The sequence below is a fragment of the Balaenoptera borealis genome (assembly GCF_965194805.1).
Source record: "Balaenoptera borealis genome assembly, contig: HAP1_SCAFFOLD_463, whole genome shotgun sequence".
Lineage (NCBI taxonomy): Eukaryota > Metazoa > Chordata > Mammalia > Artiodactyla > Balaenopteridae > Balaenoptera > Balaenoptera borealis.
In genome coordinates, this window is record NW_028123734.1 from 526,581 (window position 1) to 549,599 (window position 23,019).

General features: G+C 39.1%; 1 protein-coding gene and 1 pseudogene across 9 annotated transcripts in view; one reads left to right on the plus strand and one right to left on the minus strand.

The window, feature by feature from the left end:
• The window catches only part of LOC309621446 (uncharacterized protein), a 583,198-nt gene that overhangs the window by 526,112 nt on the left and 34,067 nt on the right, over positions 1-23,019 (plus strand). The gene's annotated exons all lie outside the window — the stretch shown is intronic.
• LOC309621445 (synaptosomal-associated protein 23 pseudogene) lies at positions 12,292-13,822 on the minus strand (annotated as a pseudogene). The gene has a single exon. The product of its transcript is annotated as a synaptosomal-associated protein 23 pseudogene (transcript).

The window sequence follows — 23,019 nt, forward strand, 5'->3', positions numbered from 1 at the left end:
TTACTAACATCTAATCCTCAGCAGAATGGAAAATGAAAAATATAGAATTCTATATTACATTTGCTATCAAATTTTAGCCAGTCTTGGAGACTCTCTTGGTTCTAGGACAAGGCCACATTTTGAAAGCAAATTCTTTAGTGTAGTGTTTCTCAAACTTCAGAGGACGTAAGGATCACTGGGAGGACCCCCCCCAGACCCAGAGATTCTGATCCAGTATTTTGGGACTAGGGGCAGGGAATTTGCTTTTCTAATACAAGATGTTGTTGATGCTGCAGTCATCAGCACATTTTGAGTCGCACTGCCTTGAAAGATACCCTGTTTATTTCCATTTTCATCATTGCTGTGTTCTCCATACCTAGTAGCTTAGAACCATTCATTATAATATAACTGAAGAGAGATAAGTTATAAGAAATTTTGCTCCCTTTAATTGCTTGATTTTGAATTGTGTCCTTTGCTAAATAAGTAAGCTACCACTGAACCAAGAATATAAAATAAACCCCTAAATTCTAGTAGTTAGAACATCAAGTATTAAGAATGTGCAGTTTGAATGAGCAAGACATCCTTGGTCCCTCAGTGCAGCCCTCAAGTAAAACAGTGCCAGGAACTGTTTAGATTATGATGTCAGCATGGTGGTCAGAGCTCATTGCCCACAGAGTTTAGTGCGGTGACATTGGCTGCTGATAGCGTTTTCTCATTAGCCCTTACCTGTAACATGCTTGGAGAATAGAGGGATACTTAAAATGAACTCACCCTCTCTTGGTTTGACCAGTCTCCATTTAATTGGAATAATTAGTTTTTCCAAAAGTCATACTGATTTAAAGGATATTTTTACTTTTCTGTAGATTTGAAAATTCTCATTGCTGAGGATCCCTTGAAGATATGGCCACTCCCCAGGGCCAGAGAATGACACTCCCCAGCCCCAGGGCCTACCTGACTGTTGGCAAGAGGCCCAGTGTCTACCATGTGGGCCTGTCCATAGAGCAGCTTATAGCATGAAACTGGCTTCTTCCAGAGCAAGTGAGTAAGAGAGGGAGAGCAGGTCATTTTGTCACTTATCTTGGAAGCAGTACCTCTATTCATGCTTCTGCTATATACTATTTGTTTGAAAGAAGTCAATAAGTCTAGCCCATATTTAAGGGAAGGGGGAATCACACAACAGTGGGGATACAAGCAGATAGGGGTCTTTGGGGGTCACCTTAGAGGCTGCCTCCCATAAGAACACTTTTTTGAAATGCTCTCTAAATATACAAAATGAGCCAGTCTCCACAATTTATTCATCATAAAATTTCTCTGGTCAGTTTTAACATCAAACCAGCATACACTGCGATTAGCCTTAATTGTTGGCATGTCACAATACATAGTCCATTTTTCTAATTTGATAATACAGTTGAAATTTTTGATCACTCCAAATTTAATCATTTGTTTTGATTTTCATATAAAAATTTTTTGTATAGAAAATTTTTTAAAAGTTTAGAGGACAGTGTTGAGCTTAAATGTATACTTTTATAGGTCTTAAACTCAAAGAAAATTATTTTCCATTTTGGGATGATTAAATGGTCCTCAGAAACTTACTTGTACTATGTGTTTGCTTACAGAACCTTTCAAGTTTGAGTACATAGTTGAACTTCCAAATAGTAATTTGGTAGAAGTAAAATGGTTAATGTTGACAAATTCACATAGAATATCGTCTCATGAGTATCCAGCATGGATCTCACACTTCATACACCCCGAAGGCCCACTTGAGACCAGGATGCCATGATGAGGTTCCTCCCTCCCCAGTAAGGACCACAGCTCAGCCAGCTGCAGACAGGGCTGATCAACAAGTTCATGCTCTAAAAGCAGAGTTGCATTATCTCATTCAAACTCCCTAGTAAAAAATTATATTCTAGGTACGTTTCTTACCTTCATCCCAAAGGTACACAGAAGAAACTAGAGGAGAGTTTTCTGGATAGACACATCTGGTCCTTTTGTGTGAACTTCAGTCACTCAAAATGGGTATGCTGCCTGTAGAAACGTTTCAGCTTGCAAAAAACCTGGCCCAGTATCAGACTTCACTTGAATTCTACACTGGTAGCAGTGAGTGGAGAGGAAGGTCGTGCAGGGACAATATCCTGCAGAGGAACACAGTCTTGCATGTAAGTGTCTCCTTGGTCTTGCCAAACCTCAGTTTCCTCTTCAGTAAAAATAAAGTAAAAGAGTGACCTTGGGTTAGGCAAAGTCTTAGATACAACATCAAAAGCACAAGTGATTAAATAAAGATAAGTTGGTCTTCATCAAAATTCAAACATTTTGAACTTCAAAAGACATCATTAATACATGAAAAAACAGGCCACAGATTGGGAGAAAAAAATTCCAAAGCATATATATGATAAATGACTTGTACCTAAAATATATTTTAAAAGCATACTCAATTACCAGAAGAGAAAAATGCAATAAAAAATAAACAACTATTTTTGAATAGACATTTCATCAAAGAAGACATATATAGGAATGACCAAGCACATACATGATTCTCAATATTTTTAGACATTTTAGTAATGCAAGTAAAAAACACAGTGAGATCCTAATTCACTGTCACTCGAATGACTACATAAAAACACTGGACAATAACAAGTGCTGGAGAAGATGTGGAGAAATTGGAACCCTCATTCGTTGCTCAAGGGAATATAAAAAGATGCCGTTTTCACTTATTTGAAAATTAACTCCTGAGCGTCCATCCAAGAGAAATAAAAATATGTGTGTCTGTACAAAGATTTGTACATGAATGGTCATAGCAGATCATTTATAACAGCTAAAAAGTGGAAATAATACAAATGCCCATCCATGTTACAACACAGATGAACCTCAGATATAAGTAAATTCTAAAAAGCACAGATTATAGAATTCTATTTATATGAAATATCCACAAAATATAAATCTGTAGAGACAGAAAGTACATTAGTCATCACTTAGAATTGGAGTGGGAATGAAGAGTGGCTGCAGATGAACACGAGGGATCTTTACGCGGGGGTGGAAATGTTCTAAAGTTGGGTTGTGGTCTTAGTTGTACAACACTACAAATTTACTAGAAACTATTGAATTTTACACCTAAATTTGGTGACTTTTATGGTATATATATATATGTATATTTATACTATATAACATATAATTCTATGGGAATATATATGATATATATACATCAATAAAGCTGGTAAAAAAATAAAATGGTAACTTTCAGTGTTGTGGTAAAAAGTGGAGTTTCAGTGCGTGGTGTATGGGGCTAGTTAATGAATGGCAGCTATTAGTATCACTATTGTCTTGATTTCTGACTCTTCTTTGTCATCATTTCGACTTCTTAACTACTATGTAAGATTAAGAGACCAAACTTGTATGTATACTCAAAAAATGGAGTGATAACTCACCTTTTCCTGTCACATTCTTGTGCCATTTAGATAAAAAAGAAAATGAATATGTAATATCATCACCTACAGATGGAATTATGTCCATAATTTAATTAGACCTTATCAGTATTTGAAATTATTTTCCCTAAATTCTAATCCATGAAATAAAGGCACAGTCATTTCTGTTAGAAGTCTTCACTTCACAGTGAAACCAAATTATTTAATAGTATTTGCACCAACAATCTTAGGAAGCCATTTATATTTTTAAACATTTGGTGGTTTTCTTTTATAGCTCTTGTAAAATATAAAAATAAAATTATTTTAGCTTATAGTCTATAATTAGAGATACAATCAAGAAAAGAGAACAGAAACTGAAATTCTGATAGCAGAATGAATTTTATAGGCCATTAGAAACTTTGAGAGCCACAAATTTTAATTAACATTTTATGTTTGCAAGTTGTTAGAGCCATTGCATTTTGCTGCCCTTCTATGTGTAAGAAGCATATTTTAAATAGTGAATGTAGAAAACAAAATGGGAAAAGCTCCACCAATAATCCAAATATTTCGCTTTTCTTTATGTATTCTCGAGGGTTTCTTCCAAGTTTTATGCTTGCTTCTTTTTACTACTGGGGGGCGGTAATCCTCTACTAGAGTGGGGTAAAGCAGTAAGAAAACACAGGTAAAACCAAATATTAAAAAAAATTTTTTTAACAAGAAAAGTAATGCTAAATATCTAGAATTTTGCTTCATTGCAGAGTTACTTAGCTCCTTGTTAGACTAAGGCTGGGAATCATCATGTTCTTTCACATTTCAAAATAGGCCATGATAGTGTTGGGTACAGACAAGAAAATTCCCAAGTTGCTGAAAATTACCTTTGTGTTTTAAGTAAATAAACCCTGGATTCATCTATGATTTTAAGAGGCAAGAAAAGACACTGCATGTACAAAAATTAGAAAATTAAAGCGACAAGAAAATACTACACAGTGGAGGCAATGGGCAAAATTCAGACCAATGTGCCCATTTAGGGACTCCTAATGAAAGTAAGGAGGAAGAGGAGGGTGGATGTGGGGAAGGTGGTACCTCCTTCCTGCTGACACAAGGAGTGCTCTTGAGTTTCGGTCTCAAGCTCCTTTGGGAGATGAAGAAGAGTTCCTGAGTCCTTGGGTCATTTGGTAACAATGACCTGTGACCACTCCTTTCCCCTGAACCCCCAATGTCTATTAGATGAAATTGTCCTTCTGGCTAACTCTTCAGTGATGTGTAACTCACCTTCTTTTCAGGGTCTTTTTCTTTGTTTTTTTTCTGGACACTTATTGTTCTATCTGTCCAGTGTTCTCTTTTTGGGAGACACTTTCTACCCTGTTCATCTCTGCAACGCCTTCCATCCACATGATCTCTACAGAAGGTGTCATATTCTTAGCTGACGAACCTCTGGTTGATTCATCAGGGATGAGCTTCTGACCTAGGGTTGGATGATCATGATTCTTCCCTAGGAATCTAAAATGAGACTAAAATGTTTCACTTTCCCACTCCCATCTGATTCATCTCATGAACCAAAGACATAATCTTAGGTACCCACATTCATTGAAGGAACAAAAAAGCCATCCCCCCCAGGAGGATAAGAATAAAGTACACACATATAGGGAAGCAGAGAAAAGAGAAACAATCTCTTTTTATTTTAGCAAATTCAAGTTGTATTTCTGTAATGTTATTTTGAGAAGACATATTTCTAATACCAAGATTGTAGTTACATGTCCATTGAGCTCACCCCCTTGTAAGTAGAGAGTATGCACTTTGTTTAAAACTTAAACTGTGTTCTCTTCATCTAAATATTCAAGCCAGTTTCACGTAGAAGCACTCACTTTTCTTAACTGCTGTTGAGATGTTACATAGATTCATACATTGAAAGACAGAGATCTCAGAGAAGGATTTTTAGACAAATGCCACCCTTCTCAACGAGAGAGATCATTAAAAAAAATCACTGGCGATCAGATCTCTTGGCATCAGTCAAGTGAAGTCTTGCCTCCCTGTCCTTGCCAACCTATATGATATGTATTTGACATATCATATAACTAAGAAATCAGTTTTGTTGTTTAACAGCTAAGATTTTTGGAGTTTTTATACCACAACATAACCTTACCTGACCTCACTGGCGTGAATATTTATTTAGTTTTCATACTTTTTTTGACTTTTACTTACATGGAACTTATTTTATTGATATTTTATATGAGAATATAAATAAAAATAAATTTGCTTTGCATTTCATCACCATACAATTATACAATGTAATGTTGATTGGTTTTATCTATATCTATATGTTTATCTGTATCTATCTATCTATATCAAGAAGAGTAGTAGGGAATTATGTTGAGATTTTTAGTAACTTCTGTTTAAGCATAAGAACTATTCTTTGAGGGGAAGCCAGAATGGGAGTGAAAAACTGGAAACTGCACTCAATTGCAAGAAATACTAGCCCCAAAACAATTAAGGTTATGTGTATATCTATCTATATATATAAAAAGGTTATATATATGGGAAATATATATTATTAATATAATATACAGAATATATAATAATTTAATATATTGTATAATAATTTTAAAGATAATAATTTAATGTAATATTAATATTTCACAATATATAATAATTTACTATAATATTAATGTATATATATTATTTTTATGAGAGGGAAATATATATATATATATATATATATATAAAGGTTTTATATATATATATTTCCCTCTCATGAAAAACCAAAGGGGCAGCACTTTGTGGGGGTAGCACCTCCATGATATGATTGCAAGAGTCTTCTTAACAACTCCTCTATGAGCTCAAGAACAAAACAAAAAATCCCCACTCATTTTTGCTCTAATTCCCATATACATATATATATATCCCTGATCTACACATGTTGTAGATCAAGATCCTGCTACTCATTACATTGAAGTGTTGTATTTTATTTCATTGGGTGCTCCATCAATTATACTCTTTCACATTTTCTCCCAACTTCCATCAGAAGTGCACACGTACTTTGTTCATGGATCAAACACTGTTGATACCACTTTCATGGACATAGGAAGGTTTACACCAACCTTCATCTTCAGGGATTTCCATGCAGAGGCTGCATTGATAAGGAATGCATATTATCAAGGAACACTTGGCTCTGGACAAGATGGTAACAGCCATGTCATGAGATAAAAGGACAGACTCTGAATTTGGAAGCAGGTCAGAGTGTTATATGACACTGGTGGCTGCATTTTGATATGTGTATGTACTTGGCTGGATAAAATGTTGAAAGAGAGGGGAAGAATTTGGCCCCCAAGTTGCCTATATACTCCTGACCATAAATAAGTTCTTATAACTTAGTTTGTATCAGAAAGCAACCTCCACAACATTAACATTGGTCACGGTCAGGTAGCATAACAAAAAGATGAAATCATGATATTGGAAACATTAAAAAAAAAAACGTGGAGCTGCTTATTTCATGAAATGTTGGGAAATTACAAGTTTTTTAAAAATGGCTTTATTGAGGCTACAAGTGTTATGTTAGACCTCATAATGAGGTCTGCTATGAGGTGAATATTTTTTAAAACTGACAAATTTAAGGAGAACCCGGCAGGAAGGGTGGGGAGTCTGCTTTAGTGAGGGGTCCAGTCACACCAGCACCGCGTAACAGAGAAAAGCAGCGCACAGCCATTCTGTACTCCACAGAGAGACCAAGAGAGGGAGAAATAGAGTATACACATCAACGAAAATGCAACAAATTGGTAGAATAAACCGGAGTCTGGAAAGTAGTAGTAAATATGGTGTGAAAATATGAATGAAACTTACTGTTAAGATTCCTGGGAAAATCACAGAAACCCCTCAGGGGGCCTTAAGCTCTGATGTGTAAAACAGCAACTATATGCTCAAAGTACCAGAACAAATTGGGAACTTATCACTTCAGAAGTCAATCAGATCAAAAGGAAAATTCAACACTGGGAGCATAATGAGACAGAAATTCTAATTTACTTGACAGAAAAGGAGGATCACTTTAAATCACCATGTGGATACCAGGATTTTAAAATGGGCCAAACAGGCTAGAGAAGAACATTTCAGTAGGAGAAAAATGCCCTAATACACTAGCTTATCTATCTTATATAAGCAAGCTCTGGAAACTTTTTAAAAATAATAATTTTCTTGAAGTATAACTAACCATAATGGGTTGAATAGTGTCCCCTCAAAATTCATGTCCTCCCAGAACCTCAGAATGTGACGTATTTGGCATTGGGGTATTTGCAGATGTAATTAAGGTAAGGATTATGGTGAGATCCCATTAGATGAGAGTGGTCTCTAAATCAAATGAGATTGTCCTTATAAGAAACAGAAAAGAACACACACAGAGACGCAAAGGAGAACACCATGTGGAGATGGAGGCAGAGATTTGAGTGGTCAATCCAGGAAAATGCCAAGGATTGCCAGCAACCACCAGAAACTAGGGGAAAGGTATGGAACAGATAGTCCCTCAGAGCCTCCAGAAGGAACTAACCTTGCCCAAACCTTGATTTTTTGACTTCTGGCCTTCCAAAACTGTAGAGAGAAAACAATTCTGTTGTTGTAAGCCACCAAGTTTGTGAAAATTTGTTTTGGCAGCCCCTAGGAAACTAATACAGATTCTGGTACTGGGAACTAAGGTGCCATAGTAACAGATACCTAAAAATGTGGAAGTGGCTTTGAATTTAGGTAATGAGTAAAGGCTAGGAGAATTTAGAGGTTGGTGATTGGAAAATCCTAGATCATCTTGATGAGAAAGTAGAAATATGATGTTAAAGGTGATTCTGGTGAGAGCTCAGAGAGAAGTCAAAAGCATTGTAAGGAAAGCGTCTCATCATGAACATCCTATTGTTCATGAACAGAATCTTGATATAAATGTAAATATGATTATAATTATAAATATAAATCTCTCTGGTGAGACTTTAAAAGGAAATGAGGAACATATTATTGGAAATTGGAGAAAAGGTAATTTTTGTTATAAAGAGGCAGAAAACTTGGCTGAATTGTGTTCCTTCATTCTGGGTGGAAAATAGAACTTACACGCAATAAACTCGGATATGGAGCTGAAGAGATTTCCAAGCAAAGCTCCTTCCTGCTGATAGTAAAATGCCCGAGGAAAGAGAGAAATTGAACAAGGAACTACTAGGCAAAAAGGAACCAGCCCTTGATTATTTGGAAGGTTTCAAGCCAATCCAGATTACAGAGTATGAAGAAACGAGGAAATTCATTTTTGGGGGAAGTGTGCTGGGGAGAGAGGGCCAAGGTGTGGCTGGAAAACGTGTTGCAGAAGAGATTATGTAGGTGACTCCTGGGTCCACTCAACCATCTCAGCAGAAGCCCGGAATAGAGATGGGCTTATACGGGGAGATTCAGTGAAGAACTCTTTTGCCTAATGGAGTAGACCCCCTTGACACACACCAAAGACCAATGTGGTTTTTGAGAATGTTACATCAGCAGAAACACTGCCAGCTTGGACTGAAGGGAACAGAGACAGGAAGAAATGAAGGGAGGCTATTAAACTCCTGAGATTTTACAAACAGGTTGTGGGACTGATAGAACTACTTGGCTACAAACATGGGTTGACCTTCAGGAAAAAGGATGAACAGTTCCAAAGGCAGAGTGTGGACATGGAAGTAGAGCCCAGAGACACCGGCTTAGGGCCAGGGGCCAACAAGGCCACCACCATTGGCCCAAAGGACAGGGCATCAAGCCACAGAGAATCTTCTTTGAAACCTAATGGGATTTGTCCTGCTGGGCTTAGAGTTGCTTGGTGACCCCTTTCCATTCCTAGATGAAAACGAGAATGTCTATTCTGTACCTGTACCACCACTCTATTCTGGAAGAGAAAGTGTTACCAAGTCTAAGACCATACTGCTCGCTGCACGACAGGCCAGTAATCAAGAGACGAGTTGTAGGGGCAAGGAATAACGACTTTATTTGGAAAACCAGCAGACCGAGAAGATGGTGGGCTTATGCCCCAAAGAACCATCTTGCCTGAGTTAGAATTCAGGCTCCTTTTATACTAAAAGGGGAGGGAGTAAAGTCAAACACTTCCTAGTTCCCATCAGCCTCTGGAGGGGATGTGTTAATATTTTCCTCCCTGCAGTCATTCACAGGTGGACCTGATCAGGATGTTTCCTGTGAGCTAAACAAAGGTATTTTAGCTTAATACTCATTACCTGGAAAGCAGGGTTCCCAGAGATGGGCCATTATGTATAATTCAAGCTTATAGGCAACACCCCTTTAGTGATTAACTTGTAATAGAATACAAAAGATTCTTCCATATTACAAAAGGTTGTTTTCTAGTTTCACAGGTCCACAGGTGGGGAGACAGTTTTTCCAGGCATGGACCATACTACCCAGAGTCTCACCCATGCCTGATTTAGATGATGAGATTTGGGACCTTTTATGTTGATGATATTTAGGTGAGCGTTTGAGCTTAGAGTTGATGCTGGGATGGGTTAAGGTTTTGGGGGATATTAGAATGGGGTGAATGTACTGGGCACATGAGAGGGATGTGAATGTTTACTATCATGTAGGAGCCATTACTCTTTATTGCTCTTTTATTCAGAGTTTTACTAAATTTTTTTGTTTATGTTTCATGTGAACTTTCGAATTGGCTTGACTAAAGCACCTCACCACTCACCAAAACAAAAATGAAAGCCAAAACTGTTGTTATTTTAATTGGGATCACATTACATGTATACATTAATTTAGGAATAACTAATATCTTAATGATACTAGGTCTACTTAAAACCTATTGTTTAAGACATATTTACCTGGCTAATTTATTATTGATTCCCTCTTCCCTTCTATCCATATTTCTTTTTTTTTTTTATTTATGGATCTTTGCTTTATTCAGTTTGTCAAATAAGAGCTGACAAAATGATTGCTTTCCACCCCCCAAAAAGTAGTCACAGAAGCACATCACTTATTTGAAAAAACAGTTTCCTTAGCTACAAAATTTAATTGTAGGGATCAAACAGTGCTTATTGGTCAAACCAATCGACATCAATAGCTTTGAAGTGTGCAGAAGCTAGTTTTTAAATAAAGGTGACAAATACCAATCAAATTCTTATAACACTGTTCAAGATCTAAACAAATGTGATTCTGGAAGTTGAATACAAAAGGCTAAGAGAATGAGAGTGCAGTCATCAATAAGTAAACAAAGACATAATTTTCTAAATCATTTTTAGTTAAACAGAATACATTCTAGTTTTAAAAAAAGTTTAAAGCTACATAAAACTCAGAGTAATCTAACCATTTTCTACCTGAGATCAAAACAAGTTTCTTTTTTCCTATCTAAACATAATTCTTGGCATTGAGGTAAATCTGAATTCATGTGATATACTTTGTCAAACTTTTCAAAAAATTTTAAGCCCTGCTTAGAGAGAAATTCTCATATTATATATACATATTGACATATTTTTTCTTCAAAGACTAATGACACATTTATGAGGTTAATAGGCCTGTAATGGGACCATGATACTATTTTTTTAAATTAATTAATTTATTTTGGCTGCATTGGGTCTTCATTGCTACGTGTGGGCTTTCTCTAGTTGTGGCCAGCGGGGGCTACTCTTCATCGCGCTGTGCCGGCTTCTCACTGCGGTGGCTTCTCTTGTTGCAGAGCACGGGCTCTAGGTGCGTGGGTTTCAGTAGTTGTGGTGCGTGGGCTCAGTAGCTGTGGCTCACGGGCTCTAGAGTACAGGCCCAGTAGTTGTGGCTCACGGGCTTAGTTGCTCCATGGCATGTGGGATCTTCCTGGACCAGGGCTAGAACCTGTGTCCTCTGCACTGGCAGGTGGATTCTTAACCACTGTGCCACCAGGGAAGTCCAAATGATAGTACTAATAATATGAAAATAAAAAGCCGTTCATTTATACCATGTATTCCTATATGGTGCAAAATGAAATGGGATCATAGAATTTATGTACATAAATGAATCACGAAGAGTTCAGAAATTAAGCTCACTTTGAGAAAACTCATTCTATTCTTTTTTGAAGCAGAGGTTGCGAAATTGTGATGTATAACAAAAATGTTGTGTATACAGACTCCAAAACCAAGCATTGGCCTAAGTTGGCAATAAGTGCAACTTAAATAGAAATTAAACCCAACTAGATCTTCACTGTGGTTATGCAACTTCTGGCTTTAGGGTCTGCACGTTTTACTGAGGTAACAACCTCTTATCTCTTGCCTCTCCTCCTTGTGCCTGCCCCCAGTGCCCCCAGCTTCCTTTTACGTGGCTGTCTTTGGCAATGCTTGCAAATTTTGAAAGCAGAAGAACCTGCTAAGTAAATGGAGAGAATGAAAAATAACACTATATGTGATGTATGAAAACCAACCTAAGAGTATGGACTGAGAAAGAAAATACTAGAAGGAAGACTAAGCAGCAGTCTACCCTCAAGGGAAAAAGAGAAAATAAAAGAATAGGGGGGCTGTTACTCCTAGATCTTCTTCCACATCATCTCCCAATTAGAAGAGTGTGGAAACAAAATTTCAAACTCTGGAAAGGTAATGACTTTGAAGGAGGAGCTAGGGAAATGAATAAATGATAAAGAAGTACAGGGCTTCCCTGGTAGCGCAGTGGTTGAGAATCTGCCTGCCAGTACAGGGGGACACGGGTTCGAGCCCTGGTCTGGGAGGATCCCGCGTGCCGCGGAGCAACTGGGCCCGTGAGCCACAACTACTGAGCCTGCGCGTCTGGAGCCTGTGCTCCGCAACAAGAGAGGCCTCGATGGTGAGAGGCCTGCGCACCGCGATGAAGAGTGGCCCCCGCTTGCCACAACTAGGGAAAGCCCTCGCGCAGAAACTAAGACCCAACACAGCCATAAATAAATAAATAAAATTTTTTTAAAAAAAGGACAGCAGTAGCTTTAGCTGTCAGTGAGTTTCTTTGCTGTGGCATTGGCATTGTCAATACGATCTTTGTTGGTGTTAGCCTTTTCTGTGATCCGTTCTATTTGTCGATTTTGAGCCTCAATCTCATTGCCCATGTCCAGGGCCATGTTTTTTAGATTTCCTAGGATACTTCCCACTTGATTCAGGTTCTCTTCCATTTCATCTTCCCTGGCATCATTTGTTATACTATTACATGGGCATATACAAAGGCCACAGCACTAGTTTAGTTCTGTTAAAGTCTTCTCTGCTTCTCTCATGTCTTTGTTTATTTGGTCCATGCCTTCTTCTGTGTGTTTTAGTTGTTCCCCTTGTTCATCCAGCATAGTGATAGTCTTGATTCCTGTATCCTGAGACTCAATGTCTAAACCCAGGATTCTCCTCGTACTTTCCGGAGACTCATCAGTAACCTGGTTAGCCCTCAGCTGAATTTCTTCTGCTGACAGATTATCCATGATGAATTAAAACTCTTGATAGGTGCAGAAACTGAAATGTAGATACTCAAGCAGTTCTGGCCACTCCCTTCTGGCCGCAGCAGCTTGGACACCTGCAGGCCGAACTCCCACCCATATTTCTTGAAATCCTTCTCCTTTTTATGCCTAGTCTGTTCATTTATTATCTCAGTTCTAGATATTCTAAAGGATACAAAGTAGAATCATATTCTGCTCTCAAGCTGTCTATAATTTCATAATGAAGATAAGGTATCTGCATTTATAATTCAAATCTGAGAGAGAAAATAGTAAGTATCCCACAAAACAGAAAACCTTCTTTAGAATCTAAACAGCCTATAACGAAAAGCAAAGATCTCCACTCCCCTTTCCTATTTATTGGACTGTTTATTAGAGTAGTGCACCAGTGGGCAGTGGAAAGTGGATGTGTATGAACTTTGGAATAGGCAGACCTGAATTAATTGCCTAGGGGTAAGGGCTAGGTAAGGAAACTTGAGTCAAATTTTGGAACCAGTTCTCTTGCTTTCCTAATGGACATCCCCATATCTTCTTTTTAGAGCTGTTGAGGGATGAAAAGAAATACACTTTGTAGCATATCTATTATATAATGCATGCCCTTTAAATCATACTGTCTCCTCTGGTACACTTCTCATCTAAATTCAATGAGCCCACTGCAATGGACACAGCCCATCAAGGAAAAATATTTCATTTAAAGGTACCCTGAGAACTGTATATCTGTGTGTTGTTTGTATATCCTTCTTTAAAGCTATAAAAAAAACACTTGAAATTTCAAAGCATTAAGTATCATGACTAAAAATAAAGTAAATAGAACAAAAAAGACTTATGTTCTATCAAATACAAGTTTTCTTCATGTAGGTTTTGTACATTGCTTTAAACATTCGTCATACTTTTGATTTTTTTGCTATTGTTCTTGTTATGAAAATGAAGTGATTTCTTCCATGTATCTTCTCAATTGTTGTTGATTACAAATGTATCTTTTTATAGTGCAAGTCTGTCTAGAATAGAATTCTTTAGCACAGGCAAAAGTGACACAAGTATAAATGCAGATTTTCTTCTGCAACTCAGCCTAAGTTAGTGTGGACTGTTAATCCATAGCTTCTTATCAGAAGTGCACTAAGGGAGTATATGTCTAGGATATAATTATACTGCAGATCTGTTGATGCTTGTAAAACTATTGATCTCCCTTCATTCATTTTATTTTATCTTCTTAAATTTGAACCAGCTTTTAGATTTATCGATCTTTGGTAATGTTTCCTTCATTTCTTTTTCATTTACTTCTGATCTGATCTTTATGATTTCTTTCCTTTGGCTAAGTTTGGTTTTTTTTGTTTTTTGTTGTTCTTCTTTCTCTAGTTGCTTTACGTGTAAGGTTAAATTCTTAATTTGAGATATTTCTTGTTTCTTGAGGTGAGATTGAATTGCTTATAAGCGTCCCTCTTAGAACTGCTTTTACTGTGCCCTGTACATTTTCAGTTTTCGTGTTTTTATTGTCATTTGTTTTTATGTATTTTTAAAATTTCCTCTTTGGTTTCTTCAGTGATCTCGTGGTTATTTAGCAGTGCACTGTTTAACCTCCATATATTTGTGGTTTTTTTACGGTTTTTTTCCCTGTAAATGATTTCTAATCTCATAGTGTTGCGGTTGGAACAGATGCTTCATATGATTTCAGTTTTCTTAAATTTTCCAAGGCTTGATTTGTGACCCAAGATGTGATATAAGCTGGAGAATGTTCCATGTGCACTTGAGAAGAAAGCGTATTCTGCCACTTTCGGGTGGAATGTCCTATAACTATCAATTAAATGTCTGTTCTATTGTGTCATTTAAAGTTTATGATTCCTTATTTATTTTCTGTTTGGATGATCTGTCCATTGGTTTATGTGGGGTGTTAAAGTCCTCTACTATTATTGTGTTACTGTCGATTTCCCCTTTTATGGTTGTTAACAGTGGCCTTACTTCTTGAGGTGCTCCTGTGTTGGGTGCATAAATATTTATCATTGTTAAATCTTCTTCTTGGATTGATCCCTTGATCATTATGTAGTGTCCTTCCTTATCTCTTGTAACAGTCTTTATTTTAAAGCCTATTTTATCTGCTATGAGTATTGCTACTCCAGCTTTCTTGTGTTTTCCACTTGCATGGAATATCTTTTTCCATCCCTCGCATTCAGTCTGTATGTGTCCCTAAGTCTGAAGTGGGTCTCTCGTAGACAGCATATATATGGGTCTCGATTCTGTATCCATTCAGCCCGTCTTTGTTTTTTGGTAGGGCATTTAATCCATTTACATTTAAGGTAATTGTCAATATGTATGTTCCTATTACCATTTTCTTAATCATTTTAGGTTTGTTTCTGTGGGTCTTTTTCTTCTCTTATGTTTCCCGCCTAGCGAAGTTTCTTTAGCATTTGTTTTAAAGCTGGTTTGGTGGTGCTGAATTCTCTTAGCTTTTGCTTGTCTGTAAAACTTTTGATTTCTCCAGCGAATCTGAATGAGATCCTTGCTGGGTAGAGTAATCTTGGTTGTAGGTTTTTCTCTTTCATCACTTTAAGTATGTCCTGCCACTCCTTTCTGGCCTGCGGAGTTTCTGCTGAAAAATCAGCTGATAACCTTATGGGGATTCCCTTATAAGTGTTTCTTTGCCTTTCCCTTGCTGCTTTTAATATTTTTTCTTTGAATTTAATTTATTGTTAGTTTGATGAATATGTGTCTTGGTGTGTTTCTCCTAGGGTTTATCCTGTATGGGACTGTCTTCGCTTCCTGGACTTGGGTGGCTATTTCGTTTCCCACGTTAGGGAAGTTTTCAACTATAATCTCTTCAAATATTTTTTCGACCCTTTCTTTTTCTCTTCTTCTTCTGGGACCCCTAAAATGCGAATGTTGGTGTGTTCAGTGTTGTCCCAGAGGTCTCTGAGATTGTCTTGTGTTCTTTTTGTTCTTTTCTCTTTATTCTGCTCCTTGGCAGTTATTTCCACCATCCTGTCTTTCAGCTGACTTATTCGTTATTTTTCTTCATTTATTCTATTACTGATTTCTTCTAGTATATTTTTCATTTCAGTTATTGTGTTGTTTATCTCTGTTTGTTTGTTCTTTAGTTGTTTTAGGTCTTTGCTAAACATTTCTTGTATTTTCTTGATCCGTGCCTCCATTATATTTCCAATGTTCTGAATCATCTTTACTATCATTACTCTGAATTATTTTTCAGGTAGGTTGCCTATTTACTCTTCATTTATTTGTTCTTGTTGGTTTTTACCTTGTTTCTTCAACTGTAAGATATTTTTTTTGTCGTTTCATTTTTTTTGTTTTTTGATGCGTGGGATTGTTTTCCTGTCTTATGGGTTGTTTGGCCTGAGGCCTCCAGCACTGGAGTTTGTAGACTGTTGGGTAGAGCTAGGTCTTGATACCGAGATGAGGACCTCTGGGAGACCTCACTCTGATGAATATTCTCTGTGGTCTGAGGTTCTCTGTTCATCCTGTGGTTCAGACTCAGACCTCCGACCACAGGAGCTCGCCTGACCCCAGGTCCAAGAACCAAGATCCTGCAAGCCGTGCGGGGTGGCCATGAAAAATAAAAACAAAAAAGGAGCACAACAATAAGAAAGAGTAAAAAATAAGATTAGAAAACAAACAGATATGTTAGAAAAAAATAAAAATAAAGATGAAACAACAACCAGGAGGTAAAACAGAACCACAGTAGCAATAAATGGAAAAAAAAAAACCCCGTAAAAGGCCTTGGCTATGGGGGGGTGGACCTTAGGCAGGGGCGGTGTTTAGGCAGCAGGCGGGGTTTAGGCTAGGTCCCATGTGGCCAGAAAAGGCCCTGGGGGTGGGGGTTGGGGCTTAGACTCAGGGAGGCTGGAGGCCCCCAGAGTTCCCCTGGCCTAGGAGGGCAGAGGACCAGGCCCGGGACCCCAGGAGGTTCCCTGGGCCTGAGTGGGTGGGGGAAATGCTAGGCGTGTTCCCCCAATCCTCTGATCCCAGAGGGTCCCTCCTCATTCGCCCCTCCTCTGCTTCCCTGCCTCCCTCCCTCTCACGCCCCTAGGACCCACGCGGCCAGAGGGGGCCCCAGAGGGCATAGGGAGAGGGTGAGGGAAACACCAGCTATGCTTCCCCTGATCCTCCGGTTCCTGAGTGAACCCGCCCCATCAGCCTCTCTTCCTCTTCCTTCCTCCTCCCTTCCTCCTCCCTTCCTCCTACACCCCTAGGACCCACGTGGCAGAGGGGGCCCCGGAGTGCAGAGGACCTTACCCAGGAGCCCTGGAGGCTTCCTGGGGCACAAGTGGGTGGGGGGAACGCTAGGCACATTCTCCCCTGAGCCTCCAATCCCAGAGGTTTCACCCCACCGTCCACCTCTCCTTCTCTTCCCCCCCTCCTCCCATCTTCCTACCTCCCTTGGAACAACGTGGCCAGAGAGGGCTCCGGAGGATGGAGGACCAGACCCGGGAGCCCAGCAGGCTTCCTGGGTCCTAAGTGGGCAGGAGAAATGCTAGGCACATTCTCCCCTGATCCTCTGGTCTCGGTGGTTCCCCTCCCTGTCCGCCTCTCCTCTTCTTCCCCCCTCCTCCCGTCCTCCTATGCCCCTAGGACCAATGTGGCCAGAGGGGCCCCTGGAGGGCGGAGAACCCGGCCTGGAAGCCCAGCAGGCTCACTGGGGCCCGAGTGGGCAGGAGAAACATTAGGTGCATTCTCCCCTGATCCTCCGGTCCCGGAGGGCCCCTCCCTGTCTGCCTCTCCTCTTCTTCCCCCCCGTCACTCCTACGCCCCTAGGACCAGTGCAGCTGGAGGGAATCCTGGAGGGCAGAGGCCCTGGCCCGGGAGCCCAGCAGGTCCCTGGGGCCCGAGTGGGTAGTGGAAACGCTAGGCACATTCTCCAGTCCCGGGGGGGGTCCCTCCAGGCGTGGGAACCCCTACCTTCCCCATACCACCCCTCAGGGACGCCAATTCCATCCGGCCTCCACTTCTCCCCCCTCACTCCCCTCACCACATCCCACTCAGTTGCTCAGGGGTTCCTCCAGTACCCCTGAGTGTCAAGGTCCCCCAAAAGCATCTGGTAGGTGCCCTAGTTGTGGGGAGATGTGAACTCCACGTCCTCTCACTCTGCCATCTTCACTTCGCCTCAGCTGAAAAATGATTTAACTTAACACATTATATACTGTGGGTTTTTTGCAGAAACTAACACCTGTGGCTGGCAATTTGTTATGTAAATGAATATTGAAACACTGGCATTTGAGTAAATATCAACAGCTTGTTTTGCATTTAATGTAGTTATTGGAAACTTTGTACATGTCTTACTAGAGCATTCTTTTATTTCGTTAGAGTGTGATAGGCAGTATAGCAGGCACCTCTGTGCATGGAAACAGAATATCTATTACAAATATACTGTGTTTCACTGAGCTTTCCCCTGGAAGAGCAGACTCTACACTTTCTGGAGGCAGGTTTTTTTTTTTTTTTTTTTTTTTTTTTTTAGTCCCATGGTATTATTTCTTCTAGAATATGTTCTTTTATTTTACCTTATATTCGTATAAGTGTGTCTTCATGGGGGGCTTTTTTAGAAATTTTCTAAATAATATGATGTGTTTCTGAATACGAGTAAATCAATCTGAGGAGAAAAGTGAAGGACCTAGAGGATAGTCGTGGAGACCAGGATTAGTCTTAGGCATGCTGAGAAAGTAAGGAACATTTAAGTGTCTCTTCCTACTGTGTCCCTCTCTTCTCCTTGGTGAGTGCTATAGACTGAATGTTTGTGTTCCTCCCTCCCCAAATTCATACGTTGAAACCTAGTCCCCAATGTGATGATATTTGGACATAAGTGCTTTCAGAGATGATTTAATCTTGAGGATGGAGCCCTCATGAATGGGATTACCAGCACACTTTGGTGATATTGTGGGTTTGGTTCCAGACCACTGCAATAAAGAGAATATCACAACAAAGCAAGCCACACAATTTTTTTGCTTTCCCAGTGCATGTAAAAGTTATGTTTACACTATACTGTAGTCTATTAAGTGTGCATTATGTCTAAAAAATGTACATACCTTAATTTAAAATACTTTATTGCTAAAAAATGGTAACCAGCATCTGAACTTTCAGCCAGTCACAATCTTTTTGCTGGTGGAGGGGTTTGCATGCATGGATGGCTGCTGACTGATCAGGGTGGTGGTTGCTGAAGGTTGGTGTGGTCGTGACAATTTCCTGAAATTAAGACAACAATGAAGTTTGCTACGTCGATTCACTCTTCCTTTCATCAACATTTTCTCTGTGGCATGCAATGCTGTTTGATTGTATTTCACCCACAGTAGGACTTCTTTCAAAATTGGAGTCAGTCCTCTCAAACCTTGCCACTGTTTTATCAACTAAGTTTATGTAATATCCGAAATCCTTTCTTGCCATTTCAACAATCTTTGCAGTGTCTTTACCAGGAGTAGATTCCATCTCAATAAACCACTTTCTTTGCTCATTCAAGAAACAACTCCTCATCTATTAAATTTTTATCAAGGAGTTGCAGCAATTCAGTCACATTTTCAGGCTCCAGTTCTAATTCTGGTTCTCTTGCTACGTCCACCACATCTGCAGTTACTTCTTTCAATGAAGTCTTGAACCCCTCAAATCATCCATGAGGGTTGGAATCAACTTCTTCCAAAATCCTGTGTATGTTGATATTTTGGCCTCTTCTTATGGATCATGGATGTCTTTAATGGCATCTGGAATGGTGAATCCTTTCCAGAAGGTTTTCAATTGATTTTACTCAGATCCATCAGAGGAATCACTATCTATGGAAGCCATAGCCTTACAAAATGCCTTTCTTAAATAATAAGACTTGAAAGTCAACATTACTCCTTGACCCATGGCTGCAGAATGGATGTTGTGTTAGCAAGCATGAAAGCATCATTAATTTCACTGTACATCTCCATCAGAATTTTTGGGTGATCAGGTGCATTGTCAATAAGCATTCATATTTTGAAAGGAATTTTTTTTTCTGGGAAGTAGGTCTCCACAGTGGACTTATATTCAGTAAACCATATTTTTATACAGATGTGCTGTCATCCAGGCTTTGTTGGTCCATTTAAAGAGCTCAGGCAGAGTCCATTTCGTGTAATTCTTAAGGGCCCTAGGATTTTTGGAATGGTAAATGAGCATTGGCTTCAACTTAAAGTCACCAGCTGCATTAACCCCTAACAAGAGAGTCAGTCTGTCCTTTGATGCTTTGAAACCAGGCATTGACTTCTCCCTATATCTATGAAAGTCCTAGATGGCATCTTCTTGCTTGCAATAGAAGAGCATTTCATCTACATTAAAACTTGTTGTGTAGTGGAGCCACCTTCATTAATCATCTTAGCTAGATCTTCTGGATAACTTGCTATAGCTTCCACATCAGCACTTGCTGCTTCCTCTTGCACTTTTATGTTATAAAGAAGGCTTCTTTCCTTAAACTTTATTTGCCAACTTCTGCTAGGCTTAATTTTTTCCTGCAGTTCCCTTACCTTTTTCACCCTTCATAGAAGTGAAGAGAGTTAGGGCCATCCTCTGGATTAGGCTTTGGCTTAAGGCAGTGTTGTGGCTGGCCTGATCTTCTATCCAGACCACTACGTATTCATTCAGCCAGTCTGTGTCTTTTTGTAAAATTTACTTATTTTTATTTTATTTTTTAAAATTTATTTTTGGCTGTGTTGGGTCTTTGTGGCTGCATGTGGGCCCTCTCTAGTTGTGGTGAGCTGGGGCTACTCTTCATTGCAGTACATGGGCTTCTCATTGTGGTGGCTTCTCTTGTTGCAGAGCACAGGCTCTAGGCGCGTGGGCTTCAGCAGTTGTGGCACATGGGCTCAGTAGTTGTGGGTCACGGGCTCTAGAGCGCAGGCTCAGTAGTTGTGGTGCACGGGCTTAGTTGCTCCACGGCATGTGGGATCTTCCCGTACCAGGGCTTGAACCCACGTCCCCTGCATTGGCAGGTGGATTCTTAACCACTGCGCTACCAGGGAAGACCCAGTCTGTGTCTTTGGGTTGGAGTGTTTAATCCATTCACGTTTAAGGTAATTATTGATATATGTGTTCCTATTACCATTTTCTTCATTGTTTTAGGTTTGTTTTTGCAGGTTTTTTTCTTTTCTTGTGTTTCCCACTTAGAGAAGTTCCTTTAGCATTTGTTGTAGAGCCTCGTTTGGTGGTGCTGAATTCTCTTAGCTTTTGCTGGTCTGTAAAGCTTTTGATTTCTTTGTCGAATCTGAATGAGATCCTTGCTGGGTAGGGTATTCTGGGTTGTAGGTTCTTCCCTTTCACCACTTTAAATATATTGTGCCACTCCCTTCTGGCTTGCAGAGTCTCTGCTGAGAAATCAGCTGTTAACCTTATGGGAGTTCCCTTGTATGTTACTTGTCATTTTTCCCTTGTTGCTTTTAGTAATTTTTCTTTGTCTTTATTTTTTGTCAGTTTGATTACTGTGTGTCTCGGTGTATTTCTCCTTGGCTTTATCCTGCCTGGGACTCTCTGCACTTCCTGGACTTGGGTGGCTATTTCCTCTCCCATGTTAGGGAATTTTTTGACTATGATCTCTTCAAGTATTTTCTCAGGTTCTTTCTCTCTCTCTTCTCCTTCTGGGACCCCTACCATGCGAATGTTGGTGTGTTTAATGTTGTCGCAGAGGTCTCTTAGGATGTCTTCATTTCTTTTCATTCTTTTTTCTTTATTCTCTTCTGCAGCAGTGAATTCCACCATTCTGTCTTCCAGGTCACTCCTCCGTTCTTCTGCCTCAGTTATTCTGCTATTGATTCCTTCTAGTGTATTTTCCATTTCAGTTATTGTATTGTTCATCTCTATTTCTTCTTTAATTCTTCTAGATCTTTGTTAAACATTTCTTGCATCTTCTCAAACTGCCTGCATTCGTTTTTTGAGGTCCTGGATCATCTTCACTATCAATATTCTGCATTCTTTTTCTGGAAGATTGCCTATCTCCCCTTCATTTAGTTGTTTTTCTGGGGTTTTATCTTGTTCCTTCATCTGGGACATAGTCCTCTGTCTTTTCATTTTGTCTATTTTTCTGTGATTGTGGTTTTCATTCCACAGGCTGCAGGATTGTAGTTCTTCTTGGTTCTGCTGTCTGCCCTCTGGTGGATGAGGATCTCATTTTAACTGTGTTTTATCTTATTTGGAGCTGGTGATCTTCTTGGATGTGTAAGTTAATAATTTTCAGCAAATTTGGGATGTTTTCAGCCATTTAAAATTTAGTTTTTCTGTTCCTTTCTCTCTTTCCTCTTTTCTGGTACTCCTATCACATATATTTTGGTATATTTGATACCAAATGTCCACATTTCTCTGAGGCTCGGATATTTTTCTTCATTCTATTTTTTTCTGTTTTTCAAATTGTATAATCTCTATCCATTTATGTGTCTTCAAGACTGTTGAGTGTTCCTTCTCTCAGTTCAAATCTACTGGTGAGTCCTTCCAATGAATTTTTATTTTTATTAATATTTATACTACTTTTCAATACCAAAATTTCCATTTTTTAAAAAATAATGTCTGCCTCTTTATTGGTATCTCTGATGAAACTGTGTCTTCATATCAGGCTTTACTTCTTTAAGCATGATTTACTTTAGTTGTTGATATATTTTTCAATGGTTGTTTTGAAGTCTTTGTCTGTTAAATCTGGTCCTTCTCAAAGTCAGTTTCTGTTGCTTGCTTTTTTGCCTGAGGATGTGTCAAACATTCCTCTTCCTTTGCACTTCTCATATGGTTGTTTCTGTTGTTGTTGAAAGCTGAACATTTTGGGTAATGTATTATAGCAACTCTGGATACTGATTCCCCTCCCTGCTCTCCTGGCTTGTTGTTATTTGCATTTTTATTTGTTTTGTGACTTGGCTAAGATTATTTTTGTGAAGTCTATTTCTTCCACAGTGTGAAGCAGTGTGAAACCTCAGAGGGTCCATGAATGGGTTCATGGAGCTTCTCACATTGTCAACCTGGAAATGGACTTTATGTGTTTTGTCTACTACTAAGATTTTTCTTGTGTTTATCTTGAATAATTAAAAAAATTGGAAATAGCAGCGTTTAGTATTCTGATTTTCTCTTTTCTTATCCTAAACGTGTTCCTTTTTAAAAATAGCATTTTTTTTTTTTTTTAAGATCATGATTTTAATGGCTGCTCTGCCATTTTACTCTGTTGGTACAACCAATTCTCTAGGGAGGCCCTTAACCATTCTTGCTGTTACAGTTTTCTGTCTTCTTTGCTCTGTGATCCTATGCTCTGTTAGCAGAGTT